At 40.5% G+C, this 15,924-nt stretch overlaps 1 protein-coding gene and 1 long non-coding RNA gene across 5 annotated transcripts in view; both read right to left on the bottom strand.

Moving 5' to 3' along the window:
- Positions 1-15,924, bottom strand: part of afap1 (actin filament associated protein 1) — a 144,456-nt gene that overhangs the window by 108,410 nt on the left and 20,122 nt on the right. The window lies entirely within an intron of this gene.
- On the bottom strand, positions 1,613-4,716 carry LOC145548847 (uncharacterized). Its single transcript, XR_014084838.1, has 2 exons — positions 4,153-4,716; positions 1,613-3,565 (listed from the first exon to the last, which is right to left on the bottom strand). It is a non-coding gene; the product is annotated as an uncharacterized LOC145548847 (long non-coding RNA).

The raw sequence follows: 15,924 nt of genomic DNA, 5'->3' as shown, positions 1-15,924 counted from the left end.
TCAAGTTGTTCTTAGTATACTTCAAGTATACTTTTTTATGTACTAAGTTTTTTCTAGTGATAATAAACGTAACTATGTTATTTATGTGTTACAGTTTACTCCATGTCACTTGGGTCACCAAATAAAGTGAAGTAAAGAAGCTGCATCCTGACTCAAGCATTCATTATATTGGAGTTAGGCTTCATGTTTTTCTTCTCCAAACTTAGAACGCTTGTATTCAAAACTTCTCCTCAGGCTCAGACCTAGTCTCTGCTCGGACTGTCTGCTCGTTTATGAAACATGGAACTGCCTTTTGGCACAGTCTCCTGACAACCTCTCAGCCAATAAAATAAAAGTGTTTTACTGGGTGCGTTTGTTTCCTTCTAGCAGGTGTGCCTGTGTGGCTACTATCGATTGTAGCAACCTGCGCCACTGGATGTAGGGAGAAACGACGATGTCAGCTTTCTGCTCCATCGTACACTAAACATCCGTCAGCTGTGTGCTACTGATCGCTAACATCAAAATTCTTAGGCAGGATTTTGTTCACCCAACCAAGACAATATAGTCACGTGACATAAAATGACATGATGATGAATTCTGTCAATGCTGGCTCCTGGCCAAACCGTGTTGCCGTGGGCGAATTGCGAATTTCAATCCACCGCCGAACGCATACGGTTGTCTAACTCATATATGCATCATCGGATTTGCACTAAACGTTTTATGATTGACTTTTGTGAACCTCTAAAGCAGTGGTCCCCAAACTACGGCCCGCGGGCCGGATCCGGACTGCCTCCACATTTGGTCCGGCCCCCTGAACAATACCAGAGAGCATTCAGATTTGTTTTTCATATACCATATTTTCCGGACTATTACAATCCGTGTATATTGTTCGTTCTTTGGTTTTTTTCGTTTTTAAAACGAAATTAGAAAAACGGCAATTGCAAAAATAAAAATGAAAACGAGCTGTCAATTTAGCTGGAAACCCGGAAGTTCTCTCTGTCCGTCTTACACAGGGGCCGTATCACACATACACATTATGCTCTGTCCCGCACATTTTGTTTTTCTACACTCGTCCAAAGCGGCATGTAATTAATTTGATCATGATACTTTCACACAGATTAGCCTTTAACTCCGACTTTGTTTTGTATATGAAGCTAATGTCTGCTAAATGCAGCTTCCCATTCAGTAAATTTCTAAAGGGCCTGTCCCTTTTTTTTTGCCAACCTTTAATCTGCTCTGGTTTAAAAAGACGCTCAAACCATGACTAGAACATTCTGCCAGTCATTCAAACCCTTGTTTAAATTTTTCCTTTCTGAATAGCATTAACATACCAATTATAATCCGGTATGTCATGAACAAGCATGCAAAAAAGGTTATCCAAAATGTACAATATCCTGGATAAATATTTATATTTATCCAAAATAAATATACAATATATTGCATACTATTATTCCCTAAGCCTCTAACCCTTAGCCTAACCCTATACAAAAAATTGCATATACAATATATACAATATACTAATAGATAGTATTAAGAGAATAAAATCATTAACTTCTGGCTCGTTATATTCTCTTGTGCTCCCGGATTCAATGATTCCATGCGTGGAAACAAAAGCCACACAGAGATGACAGCGTCACAATAATCAGCATTTATTCAAGACAGATGCATACTATCACCAGAAAAGCACATCACGCAACATCAGAAAACTCAGAGCACAGACAACACATGAATTTACCTGAGAAAAGGAAAAAAGACAAACAGACAGCAAAGACGTCTTTGGAGAATTGCAAGCGCAAATCTGATTTGTTACTCTGTGTGGAAAGTTTTATCTTCTTTTCTTGAATTTATTCAAATAAGGCGTATTTTTGCTCATCCAACCAGTAGTGATGGACCATCTGAATCCAGGCTTCGAGGCTTGTACCGAGTAAAAAGGGGGCGTGTCCGACGAAGCTCCGCTTCGAGGCTTGTGTCGTCTTGCTGAAAACCACGTGACTGGCAACAAACGAGGCCTCGCATTGCATGGGTCACGTGACTGCTTCATTTTGCGTGTCGGTTTTCAAAATAAAAGCGCGATGAGCCGTGCTGCATCATGGGTTGTTGTCCTTTTGGTCTCGCATCAGAGGAGAATATTTATCTTCAGTGGCCAAAATAAAATGAACATTGACCAACATATTTGATGTGTATTGATGATGGCACTCATCAAAATGTAATGTCTGTTACTGGTTTTCTCAATTGTAGATCATGTTTTTTTTATGACTTTATATTTTTTTGTGATTTTATGAACTGCATTGTTGCTGAAATGTGCTACAGAAGTAAACTTGATTAATTGTCTGAAATGGAGCCAGTAAGAGGAAAATCTCTGACATCTGGGAATACTTTGAGATTATCCTCACAATAAAATTCTTCTTAGATAATAATTAACCCTCCACCTCCCAATTTCTCACCTTCTGCAAAGTTCCACTATTATTTGTAGTTTGATTAGCAAAGATATATCAGTCTTGCACAGCAGAAACAAATTTAATAGTGTTGCAGAACTAAAATTCAACATCTAGCCAAATATAAGGGAACAGAGCCAATTAGAAATTCAAGAAAAAGTGAACGCCCCAGCAGGCACTGCACTCCCAAGACACTAAAACATCAAATGTCTTTATTGTCAAATCTGACATAAAAGAAAACCCAACACAACCACTGACGTTCAACATAAACCAGATTGGCTACAAATCATTTTAATAGTTAAAACATATGACAATTAAATATGGTTTCATTGATTCTCCTGTTACTAAATATGAGTTTGATGAAAACTTTGTGACAATATTGCATTTACAAATTTTTGGAAGTATGATCCAACTGAGTGACCAGGCTGTTAGTTTCACCAGCAGATGTCACTAGTGAGTCATGAATGAAGCATCGAGTAATGAACCTTTTTGCAAAGCAAAAGGCTGGAAAGCTTCATTGCTTCATGAGGCTTCATTTGCCCATCACTACCAACCAGGACCTTTATTTGACCCTCTCTCTAAAGCCATTTGCTCCCATTGTCTAAGGAGAGCTTCTCCGAACTCCTGCTGGTTTATGGCTTTCACTGTTTTTTTTTTCAGTGTGAAAAGCTGGAACTTCCTACTGATTGCTACTGAGGGCAGATCAAAGATATAAACTAGAAACTAACAAACATGATTTGTATTTTGGGTTCTTGTTAATAGCTGCCCTGATAATAATGTCACATTGTTTGGTTTGCTGAATAATGTATTCAGTTTTGGATGGCTTCATTGGTAATCTACAATGTTAAGTTTAATGAAATATTTATATAATATAATGTTATTTTCACTCTGGCTAAAGCTCCTCACATTTTGGGAGGATTGTATTAGGACCTTGTTATAAAGTACAGTAAGTACAATAATGTGTGGAGTGAGCAGAAATAAAGAGACTTTGTTCACTGAGACACAACAACTTTTATTTTTGTATTTTTCTTTTGTTTCTCAACTCTCCTTGTTGCTCTGCCATCTCTGCTGGTAGCTGCTTCCTCCTGAAGGAGATCCAGGTGTTCTGATGGTTCTCCATCATGTCAGCCATGTTGCTCTCCTTCTGCTCCCTGGTAATCAGATGATATAGCTTATAGCACTTATATGTAGATAAATAACAGTGACTAATGTGGACGTTACATACACATAAGAAATTATTTAAAACAGACATGTTGCTACAACACCTTTTTTTTTTTTTTTACCATCCAGCCAGAATTAAATAACTGGAATAGTTGTGTAAATTAAAGACAAAATGCAATCACTTGTAAGTTTTAGACCTATGCAGGCATACAGCCATGGATAAAATACCACTATCATTTTCTTCAGGTTTATTGATATCTAGCCTTTTTACAATAGGATGTCATATGACATGTTTTATTATCTCACAATGGGGGAAACTCAGATGCAAAATGAGAAACAATCAAAGCACACAGATTCACGCAAAGATAAACAAATGACGGTAACATGCTGTACAATATTGAGTTATTTATAACTAATGTGCAACTGAGTGTCTTCAGAAAATGCGCATGTTGTGTTTGAGCAATAAAAATACAGCAGGCTGTGTTTTAAATGTCTTCCATGGCTGTATGTTTGCAACCTTAAATGTAGTAAAAACCAGACAGATATATCTGTCTGGTTTTTACTACAAACTGCTCACCTGGCTGGAGAGCAGCAGCGGCGTTAGCTGCATCTGAGTCGGTGTTCACCGTGGGGCTCCGTCGGCTCCGAAGCGGCTAACAAGGCTTTCTATTCTCTCCACTACGTGACAAAAGCGACTCATTCCTCACGGCTCCATCGAGCTGCCGGCTGAATATTGAAATCCGAAAGAAAAAAGCCGGCATCTTTTAGTTTATGGCTTCCATCACTTCCGTGTTGCAGCGAGTTTCAAACGTTGCGCCTTAATTTTTCTTCTCTCTTCGCCTCACTCTTCTGACCATGCCCTCCGCCAATCAGTGAACAGCAGCGAAGTTTGCATCACCTACCAAACTCGGGCTGGCTCTGCTGACCCTGCTCTGAAGCAGGAACCAAAAAAGCAGCGACAGTCCCATTGAAAAGGCCGGTGGGAACACAAGACAAGCAAGCGGAGCCGAGCCGGGCGGGCCGGTGGAAAAGGGGCATAAGGCCTCCATGTGTGCAATCTGTGCAGTTTGTTGCACCCCTCATCACCTTCTCATCTCCCCCTACTCCCTCCCAAGGCTCCCCACACCCACTTGCTCCTCCCAGCCTTCCCCTCTTTACCCCCTCTCATCCCTTCTTCCCTCCCCCCATCCTTGAGCTCTGGGTCAGAACATTTTATTACTAATCATGTTTCAAATTACGCACTACATGTTGAGAACATTGGGTTGTGATTCCTTTATGTACATTTTCTTACTTGTCTGTAAATATTATTACTGACTGTACATAATGTGTTGACACAAAAACATCTACAAGCCTCTACTAGGAGTTGTACAGTCCGACTCCCCCTTTTTACTCTAGTGGTTTGTCCCAACCAAACAGCCACTTTGCTGCTGGTTTGTTTGCAACCGGCTTCTGAATTGAATTCTCATCTGAGCAGTTTTGTGGTAAGTTTTTCAATATTACTTTAATCTTAAATGTGTTTATTGAAAAATAAGGGCATTGTTTTGTGCCCATAGTAATCCTGGTTATTTTGGGGCAAAACAGATATTTTTAATAATTGAGGTCATGTCTCATTTTGTATTATTTTCATCCTGCCCACCGCTCCAGGCCTAAGTATGAAATCCTGCGAGATTTTGTGAGATTTGAGTTTTTAAAATGGGGCAGGTCTGGGAGAGCATGTGGTGGACAAGGAAGTGTAAGGCTGGCTGCTCTAGGTGGGCTTTAAATTGTTGTGATAGTAATCACTTGTTTTTCATTTTTTATTATGATGTGCTTAGGGACATGCTTAGATGTGTCTCTGTTCAAGAACAGCTGAGTTAGATGATTGCATGACAGTCTGCAGCCATCAAGAAGTGCAGAAGGTTGTTAATAATCCAGATTCAATCCAGGTGAGACAGAAAGGAAACACTTAAAACATGTAAGGCAGGTGAAACTAAACCTGCTAATGACTGATAATGACTGATTCAGTCTGTTGATTCTTGGGTTGGTAACTGGTTAAACTGAACTGGTCTATTATTACTGGTGTGGGATCTTTATCAGCACGTGGACATTTTGTAATGAATTTAATAAACTTATTTGGAAATATTTGTAGTTGATTGAAGATTAAACCAGCTATTTGATGGAAGTTCATACTGTATAAATTATAAATAATTTTTCCAACTACAGTATAAATCACCTTTTGCTCTATTTATCTCTCTGGTGTGTTAAATAAACCCTGATCCTCCCTGAGTTTTATCTTTAGGTTTTCTGATCAACAGCCTATATTTTAAGTATTAATTCCCTCATTTTAACATGAGTGCAGCATCATAAATCCTACACTAGACTGCAGCTTCATAGGTAAATGTAGTTGTATACATAAACATTAAGATAAATATTAATGAACAATTAAGATAAATATTAATTTAACAGTGAGTGTACATGGAAAACTATATGGTTTGTATTTGTTCTCAGACCTGTAACCAGTACACTGTTTAATCTTTCAACGTCTTTCAGAACTTTTCAAATGTTTATCATATTTCTGACCGGTACCTTCCTCACTTTTATTTTTGTGTTTTTCAGCCGTTGCTCTGCAGTTTGACCAAAAGCTGACTCTTGAGGACTGCAGTAAAACTGTCAAGAAGTGGCTTCATTACGCGCCAGAATGAGAGGAGGACATCGCAAGGAATCAAAGTGACGCCAACCAGAGTCTAACTGGGGTTACCACAACTTGTACTGTTTCTCTGGTTCATACAGTACAAAGCTTAACCTCATGGACTCTGTCCTTCGGTGGACAATAGACTGTTGTTCTGACAGTCAAAAAGGAGTCAAATATGTTTAAAGATCTGTTCCTCTTTTCTTAAATAAAATGTTATATCAAACCTATGTTGTCATTTTTAAACTTTTGTACACAGTTTACCCATGATCTGCCAATAATGTAGTGTTTAACACCAGTGAAGAAACTTTTAGTGGTATGTTATGTAGAACTATCATACTTAAAAATGTGCATAAATCCTTAGCTTTCATTCAATATGAAATCAACCCAAATCTGCATGTAGATCCACATTCAGATGAAGGTTGAATCAATGTTCATTCCTAACCGATTCAATGTAAAATCAACACAAATATGCATGTAAATTGACATACAAATGATGGTTGAATCAACATTGATATGTCAGTTATGGTTGAAACCCTAACATTGATTCAATATACAAGTCACCGGCCACTTTCAATGTTGTTTCAATGTCAACGTTCAACATTGATTCAACGTTTCTGGCTGACATTGATTCAATGTTGTTTCAATTATTCTGTGCTATCTGGGTACAGTATAGAGCCTGAAACGAACAAGCTTGTCTCCCTGCAGCCTGCATAGTGTGTATGGATGATACGGCCCCTGTGTAAGACGGACAGAGACCATTTTCGGGTCAGACCAATTGTCAATAATGAAATAATGTAAATCGAAATTGACAGCTCGTTTTCTTTCTTTTTGCAATTGCCGTTTTTCTAATTTCGTTTTAAAAACGAAAAAACAAAAAAACACATGCTTGTTTTGTTTTTGCAATTTTATTTTGAAACGAAAAAAACCAAAGAACGAACCATACACGGATTTATAAGCCCTACTTTTTTCCTAAGCTTTGAACCATGCGGCTTATATGTGTATTTTTCTTCAACCACCAGGGGGCTCTTTAGCAGGAAGTGAATCATTGGAAGTCAAAATTGGAAATAAAAGAAGAAAATGCCCATTAAAGCAGAATTCGTTTTTAATAGGGAATTGAAAAAGAATATTTTTCAGTTTTTTAAAATAATACTGGGATCATTATGAGAATTTGAGGTACAGGTATTAGGATCCAGTAGATGGCAGAAGTGCAACAATAATGGATGCATACTGCCATTGAAATCTAAAGAAGAAAGCGCCTATTTTCATTTAGCACATGCTAGTAGCAACATGAAGGATCAGCACTTTTACTGTTACAGTTACCGTTCGGAAACTACCACAATCAGTTCAGTTAAATCTAAACTTAGCAATTTTTTCATTTTCATCCGTACTAAATGTGATATTCAATTGACCTGTTATGACTCAAATTTTTGGTGTCCGCCCCCTTCTGCTGCTGCATCGCTGTGGAAAACCTGGAGCGGCAGATATCTGTGGCTTATACTCCGGAAAATACGGTATTTATTTCATAAATAGTGTTATTTCTTGGATTTTTTCTGTAAAGAACCCAGAGAGAGTTATTTGATTGTGTTTTCTGGAAAACAATACATTTTTACATCTAGGCACTCCTGCAATCTATTTCTGTTATAAACTGACTCCGGCCCCCCACCAGAGAAGGGGAAAAGTTATGTGGCCCTCACAGGAAAAAGTTTGGTGACCACTGCTCTAAAGAGCCCAATAGCATTAAATTGTAATTAGACTCCACTGCGCCCTCTATGTTATTCCATCAGCTATATCTCCTTGCTCCAGCAGCCATGTGCACCAGATTTTTTTGGCGTCATCAGGGATCGCAGCCGAACGCATCGATGAATATTGCCTCGCGGATGGGTGTGGGAACAGTGCAAGAACGTCTACAGTGGCGGACGGACGGCATTGCTGGAGCTCCCCCGATTGCCATGAGGCCAGAGCGATGCTGAGCTGCCAGGGCCATTCAAGGTTTCTTGTGTCTTATTTTTGTTTTGTGTGTCCGCCACCAGTCACAGTCCAATCTAGACCGTATTGATTTATTTCTCGAAGACTCTTCTGAAAGACTTATTTCAGGAAAGGATTAAGGCCATTGAAAGAGAAAAAGAATTCAGACTTTTTTTCCACAGAATTCTGACTTTAATCTTCTGAGACCAAAAGTCAGAATTCTGAGATTAAAATCATGGCAGAGGGGGAGTGTAACAATTGCTCCACAGTTTTTTGTTGTTTTTTTTTTTACCAGCAGTATGCTCTATTAAGTAGTTTGCCCACCTCTATTACATAGAAGTAGAAGAAAAAGAGCAACCAATCAAAGTCCCTAGATGACATCATCACACTTAGCAATGGGGTCAACCACACCTTCTCACTGTGATGGGAATATCTGTTGTTCTCAGGAGCTGATTGAATCACTCCTGAGCTAAGACTCCTGGACAGGAATTTTTAAGATGAGATGGGAGCTCTATGAGAGGACTCTTGAGAATCTTTGTGAATATGGGCCAAGGTCTCAACAAAAACTTTCTGAAACATGAGCAGGTTTGTTGGGAAGCTGGACCTGAACTCTGCTTAGGAAACTGACCTCCCACAGTGGATCAGAAAAAAGGAAATCTAGAGGAGAGCTGGTCCTCCCTCTGTTGTTACTGGGCTACGAGGTCAGCAAAGTGGACAAATTCCCCCCTGATAAAGGCCATCTGTGTACAGAAGGGGTTGGGTGTGGAATACAAATACACAGCTGTGTGTTGGAGAGTCTATGTGAGCAGTCAGTAAGCCTGTTTGGATATGATACACCCCACATTCCCCTGCAGAAAAACTGCAGCCAAACTGAGTTTAAGTGCCTTACTGCATCCTTAAAGATGACTACCTATTACACACATTTCTCTGACAAGCAAAACGGGGCCTTCACCTTCTGTGGATTGGACTCTCCATGAGAACATGTGAGTTTTCTTTTCACTGGTGTTGAGAAGCTCAGCAGTGTTGGAAGAATTGTTCTTTATAGAGGAAACCTTCAAACATGACCCTCGTGTTAACAGTAACGCCTTTCAAATCTGCCAAAATTAGAATTATGGGATTGAGGACGGGCTGCACAGTGGTGCAGTTGGTAAAGCTGTTGCCTTGCTCAAGAAGGTTCTGGGTTCGATTCCCGGCCCCGGGTCTTTCTGCATGGAGTTTGCATGTTCTCCCTGTGCATGGTGGGTTTTCTCCGGGTACTCCGGTTTCCTCCCACAGTCCAAAAACGTGACTGTCAGGTTAATTGGCCTCTCCAAATTGCCCCTAGGTGTGAGTGTGTGCGTGCATGGTTGTCTATCTCTGTGTTGCCCTGCGACAGACTGGCGACCTGTCCAGGGTGACCGCGCCTCTCGCCCGGTACGCTAGCTGGAGATAGGCACCAGCAACCCTCCCGACCCCACCAAGGGACAAGGGTGTAAAAAAAATGAATGGATGGGATTGAGGAGCAGTTCTTTGTTGTGTCTGGTTACGCTTGAAGAGTGCAAACACCGATAGCTTCTTAAAACTGAAAGGAACATAGTGTTTTCTGTTAGTAAGAACTGAAAGCTCTTCTTCAGTCCTTGTTAAAAGAATAAAATACCTAGAATACCTAGAACAAGAAATTTTTTGAACAATTCACATTGTAGGATTAAAACAGGGGTGTCCAAAGTTGGTCCTGGAGGGCCGGCATTCTGCATGTTTTAGTTCTCTCCCTGGTTTTACACACCTGCATCAAATGATGGCTCATTAGAAGGTTTAAGGAGAACACTGACTTGCTGAGGAGGTTGTTACTACCACTAAGGAGAGAACTAAAACATGCAGGATGCCGGGCCTCGAAGACCCACTTTGGACACCCCTGGATTAAAAGGTTCTTGGATTTTCACTGCATTCTTCTTATTTCTAAACCAGGAGTGCCCAAAGTTGGGCCTAGTAAGGCTTAAAAGACAAGTATGATTTTAACATGTTTGTAGCTTATAAAATGACGATTGGTGTTTATGGTGGATTGTAATTTGTGTTTGGTTGTTTATCCTCTTTTACAGAACCACACATATACTGTTGGAAATGTTAGTTTAATTATGCTAGTTTTCATGATTTTTAGCTTTAGTGCATATTGAAATATTAATCATGATTGTTTTGAGTAGACCATCTGTTTAAGTTAGATTTAGACTCATGACTTAATCAATATATAACTTAATTAGTAAAACATTTTTCTTATATATAATGATCACAGTTTGATTAAAATTTGTCTATGCAGTAGAGTTTTTGTCACGAGGTGGAGGTGAAGATGAAGATGGTGAAGATACATGCGGTAGGACCCAGGTGGTTGAAGGTGATAAAATGAATAAAATGACAAAAATCCAGGCAGCACAGAGTGAGCAGAGCAAGTAGTTAATCTCTGGTAGCAACTGGTAAAACAGTAGCAGAATGACAACAGATAAGAGACAACGAGGCAGTGTGACAAGGACCTGGCAGAGAACAAGAAACACAGGTGGGTATAAATACACAGGAGGTAATCAAGGGAACTAGATAAAATCTGGCAAATCTTGTAGATTAGATTTATTATTAAGTATATATCAATTATTAGTTTAGCTACATAAATGTTTCACTCGATTTGTCTGGATTCCTGCTCATGTAGGTATAGAAGGAAATGAAGAAGTAGATGCATTAGCTAAACAGGCCCTGAAATCAGATATTAACTTGAGTATTCCTTTAAGCAAAAGTGAGGGGAAATCTATGGTTCAAAATAAAATCCTTAAGCTTTGGCAGCAACAATGGGATAGTCATGATAATGGTAGACAGTTATACATAATTCAAAAGACTGTGGGGGGTAATGGTTGTATGAATGAAAGGCGGAAAGAAGAGATAGTCATTTCTCGACTTGGAATTGGTCATACTGGACTTAATAGTTCTCTTTTCAGAATAGGAAAACGTGAAACTGGGACTTGTAATTATTGTAATCAGATGGAAACAGTGGAGCATGTCTTATTAGAAAGTAATAAATATTCAGAGGAACGTCAGCATTTAAAGTCGATGCCAAATAGAGAGAATATAGGATTGTCTCTAAATCTTTTAGGAAATAAATCAATTTATGTTAGAAATCAATTAGATTTTTAAAAAACACTGGGTTATTTAATCATTTAATGTGTGTGTGTGTGCGTGCGTGCGTGTATATATGTATATACATACACATACATATAAATGAGTGTATGGATGTGAATTTGCACATTTGTGCATACCATTGAGGTGTATTATTAAATTCCCTCTGAGATCATTGATGACCACTCCAGTCTGGTAGGTGGCTGTAAATGCACCTTAAGTTGGATGCCATCCGCCAATAAAACTCAAAAGAAGATTTATTTTTTATTTTTAACAAAACGTTTATTTACAATAATCAGTTACATAATAATCAGGTCAAAGAAACTAAATAAAAATATTTACATCAGCAGCTTGTTAAAATTTAGTTCTCCCTGATTTGAAACGGTGCACAATACATTATTAAAACCCCACAATTGTAAAAAAAAACTATTTAAATTGTGGAAGCAAAACTCAAACCTCAGCCTAGCTTTAACGTTGAACTTCCACAGAGCCACGGCATCAAGTTGAGGTCCGGCCTGCATTTTGTCCCGTCGAGTTAAATAAATTGCCATTTTGGCCTCTGCGATTAAATAATTTAAAATCCGGGATTTAAAACTAGAGGCTCGGCTGTAATGTACACTGTAGATAAAAACAGAATTGGTAAAAACCACGCCAAAAAGGCTAAAAATCTTGTTAAAAAATTTTAAAAACCAGTTAACCGTACACAATCTATAAAAACATTAAAAACACTCAGACAAACTGCAAAACAGACACTCATTTAAAACCCCAGGACTGATGACCGATAAAAACGAGTTCGTAGCGATGGCGCCGTGAAGTATCCTCCACTGAAGGTCACCAGTCCTTTTCTTGATTAGAGGCTTATACAAAGTCCTCCATTGAGGCTTCTGTCCTGTAAGTTTGTTGCTCCAGACACTGCTGGGCCTTTTGTGGAGAGTTTTCCTGTTAAAAATCTTTGTACAGTGTTTATACAGCACTTTTGGACCAGTCTTGCATAAATCCATTCCTGGCACAACACTCTACAACAGGGGACCACCGTCTTCCTCAAATCCCGGATCCAGGACTACATCCAGGACTACGGGTCATTTGGGTCAGGCAGGCACTTTTTTGTTGAATGTAGCTGCAGGAGCTGCCTCTCCTCAGCTGACAGCTGCTCCTTCACCCGCTCCAGGAAGCGACATACCAGTCTGGCAGACCAGACCCCAAGCAGCGAGCCAACCTCCTGGACGTCAGAGAAGTCCGGTCCCGCCACTTGCACCAGACGCCACAGGGTCACCGTCCCGGATCTGGACAGTGCCTCAGACAGTCCCGGCACGCTGCTGTCGTGGACGTCCAGTCTTGCTCCACATACCAACAGTTCTTCTAAAAGCCAATGCAGAGAATCATGCGTATTTGCCCTTTGCAATTTAAAAAGAGCGCAAGATTTAAAAACACCCTGATAAAACTGAGGCAACCCCTTTAACTTTAAAAGACTAAAATCAGTTAAAAACAGAGCAGCATCCAGTCCCAGAAAATGAACACATCTGAGGATACAGCTGGCCACATCCCTCCACACAGGAGATCCTGTCAGGTATTTCTGAATAAACTGTAGGCGAAAAGTTGCTGTTCTGCTGGCCAGGTGGACAAGGCCCTGGCCCCCCTCCTCTCTTGATAAAAACAACACAGACTCTGGCACCCAGTGTAGACCGTTCCAGAAAAAGTTGACCATCTCTGACTGTATTTTAACTAATAAACCAGATGGTGGGTCTAAAACAGAGACTTTGTGCCACAGCTGTGATGCCACCAGGTTGTTTAAAACCAGCACTCTACCTTGATATGACATTTGAGAGTGCAGCCACTTCCACTTTGACAATTTGTTTTTGATTTTCTGCTCGACATTTTCCCAGTTTTTGCTTACAACATCTTTACTGCCTAAAAACACACCAAGATACTTAAAACCGTCTCTTTCCCAAATGAGACCTTGAGGGAGAACTGGGAGCCCAGCAGACCATTCGCCAACAGCCAGGGCTTCACTCTTTTCCCAGTTCACCCTCGCAGCAGACAGTACAGAGAACTTCTCTGTAATCTCGGTTAAAACATTCACATCTTGCTGATCTTTTATAAAAACAACATCATCAGCATAGGCAGATAAAACCATATTGTTCTTAAAACAAGGTAAAACCAAACCATAAACACTCGAGCATATTTTCTGGGGGAGGGGGTTCCCCCGTAGAGCATCTCAGAGAGCGCGCAGCCCTGTCGAACGCCTCTACACACCCTAAAAGGAGCACACAGGCTACCGTTGATCTTCAGCACACTCTCAATGTCACTGTACAGAACCTGGATCTTGGCAATGAGACCCTGGCTGAACCCAAACCCCCTCATGGTTTTCCAGAGGAAGCCGTGTTCAACGCGGTCAAATGCCTTTTCTTGATCTAATGAAATCAAGCCATTTTGTAAACCCAGTGAACCAGAGACCTCCAAAACGTCCCGAATCAGGTAGATGTTATCTACCATGGACCTGCTGGGGACGCAATAGGTCTGGTCCCGGTGGATGACCTGCTCCATAGCTTTCCCCAGCCTAGTGGCCAGGGCCTTGGAGAGGATCTTGTAGTCGGTACAGAGGAAGGACACAGGGCGCCAGTTCTTGATGTCCTGCAGGTTACCCTTTTTGGGCAGCAGGGTGATGACCGCCCTGCGGCAGGACAAGGGGAGTGAACCAGTGGACAGACTTTCATTGTAGACATCGAGCAGGTCTGTGGCCAGAATGTCCCAGTAGGCCTTGTAGAACTCAACCGTGAGCCCGTCAACGCCTGGGGACTTCTGGCCCTGCATGCTGAGGAGGGCTGTGTGGGGTTCTTGGAGCCCCAGGTGGCGCTCCAGCTTGGAGTTGGTCTCCTCAGAGACCTGGGGTAGTTCACTGCAGAAATCCCGGAGCAGTTCCTCGTTCTCTTTGTATTCGCTGTGGAACAGAGAACGGTAAAACTCCACAGCCCTCTTCCTGACCTCACCTGGTTCACTCAGTTGCTGCCCTGTGTCCGACAGCAAGGAGTGGATCAGCTTCCTCTGCCCGTGCTTCCTCTCCAAGCTGAAGAAAAAGCTAGAGGGAGCATCCATCTCTGTGATGTTCTGGATCTGGGACCTTACCAATGTGCCTTGGACTTTATTCTCCAGCAGGTTTGCTAAAGTTAGCCTTTTAGATTTGAGAGCTTCAATATGCTCTAGATTTCCTGTGGATTCGCTAAGTTGTTCTATTTCCACAATGTTTATCTCCAGATCTCTAATAGATCTGGTAATGTCACGGGTGACATTGAGAGTGTGCTGTTGACTCAGCAGTTTTATCTGTACTTTTCCGTAGTCCCACCACTGTTTAAGACTGGTAAAATCAGACTTTCTCTGTCTAAAACCAGTCCAAAAATAACTTAAAACCTCCATAAAACCCTGATCATAAGTTAAGGCTGAGTTAAAATGCCAGTAAGCACTTCTAGGTAAAATGTTTCTGATAAAAACACTATCTAAAAGCAACGAGTGATCTCCATGCAGAAAGAAATCTGGCATGTTTTAAACACATTAAAATTTTGTTTAAAACAATAAAAACGATCAAGACGAGCTAAAGAGATTCTATTTTCCTTAATGTGGGACCATGTATCCTGCCTGGAGCCTGCATGCACCCTCCTCCATACATCCACCAGGCCATTAGATGAGACCAGCTGCCGCAGAGCATGTTGGGCCGCTGGATGCATGATTACGGTCTAAAAACTCGTTTTCAGTGCAGTTAAAATCCCCACCTATAAAAACAAAGTCCTCAGACCCACAATCACCCAACCGTTCCCCAATTTTTTCATAAAAACACTTTTTCTCTGCATTGGTGACAGGAGAATAAATATTAATAAAAACTATACTAAAATGATCAAACTTTGTCTTGACTAAAAGACACCTCCCCTGAATAACATGTTCAATTTCTGTTGAGTTTGGGGTGAACGTTCTGGAAAAGAGGAAGCCCACCGCTGCACTCTGGGAGGTGCTGTGACTTAAAATGACCTGCCCTCTCCACTCTCTGCCCCAGTCTGTCTCTATTAGTTTATCGCTGTGCGTTTCTTGTAAATATATGACATCAATTTTCTTTTGGTTCAACATTTGATACATTAAAGCTCGTTTTCCAGCCTCCCTGCCCCGTTAAAATTTAAAGATGCTATTTTAAAAGAATCCATATTGGGTAAGAAGCTAAAAACAAAATACAAGAAGACTATAAATGATGTTAAAAATCTATTGTGCATCATTTAACTCGAAAGTTGTTTTCTAACTTGAGTCACTTTTTTCTTTAGTCTAAAAATTTCTGGAACTGTCAAACCTGAAAGTTCTTTGTTCCTAATGTAGTATCTTGCCGAGTAGAGAAACATTTTTAAATTAGGATAAATGCTTTCAATTTTTACTCCTTTCACCCCTTTATTATCCTCTAAAAATGTTTTAAAAGCCTCTACACGGTATCTAGGTTGTTTGTTGCCATTTTGTGATATGGAAACCTCGCTGGCATCAGAGACCCAGCTCTCATTGTCGCTGCTGTCTGACATGTCTTTATTCTGTGCAGCCAGTTTACTGGCCTGC

The sequence above is a fragment of the Poecilia reticulata genome, chromosome 18 (genome assembly GCF_904066995.2).
Source record: "Poecilia reticulata chromosome 18, P_reticulata-male-v2, whole genome shotgun sequence".
Classification (NCBI taxonomy): Eukaryota; Metazoa; Chordata; class Actinopteri; order Cyprinodontiformes; family Poeciliidae; genus Poecilia; species Poecilia reticulata.
This window is presented reverse-complemented; position numbering and strand designations above follow the sequence as displayed.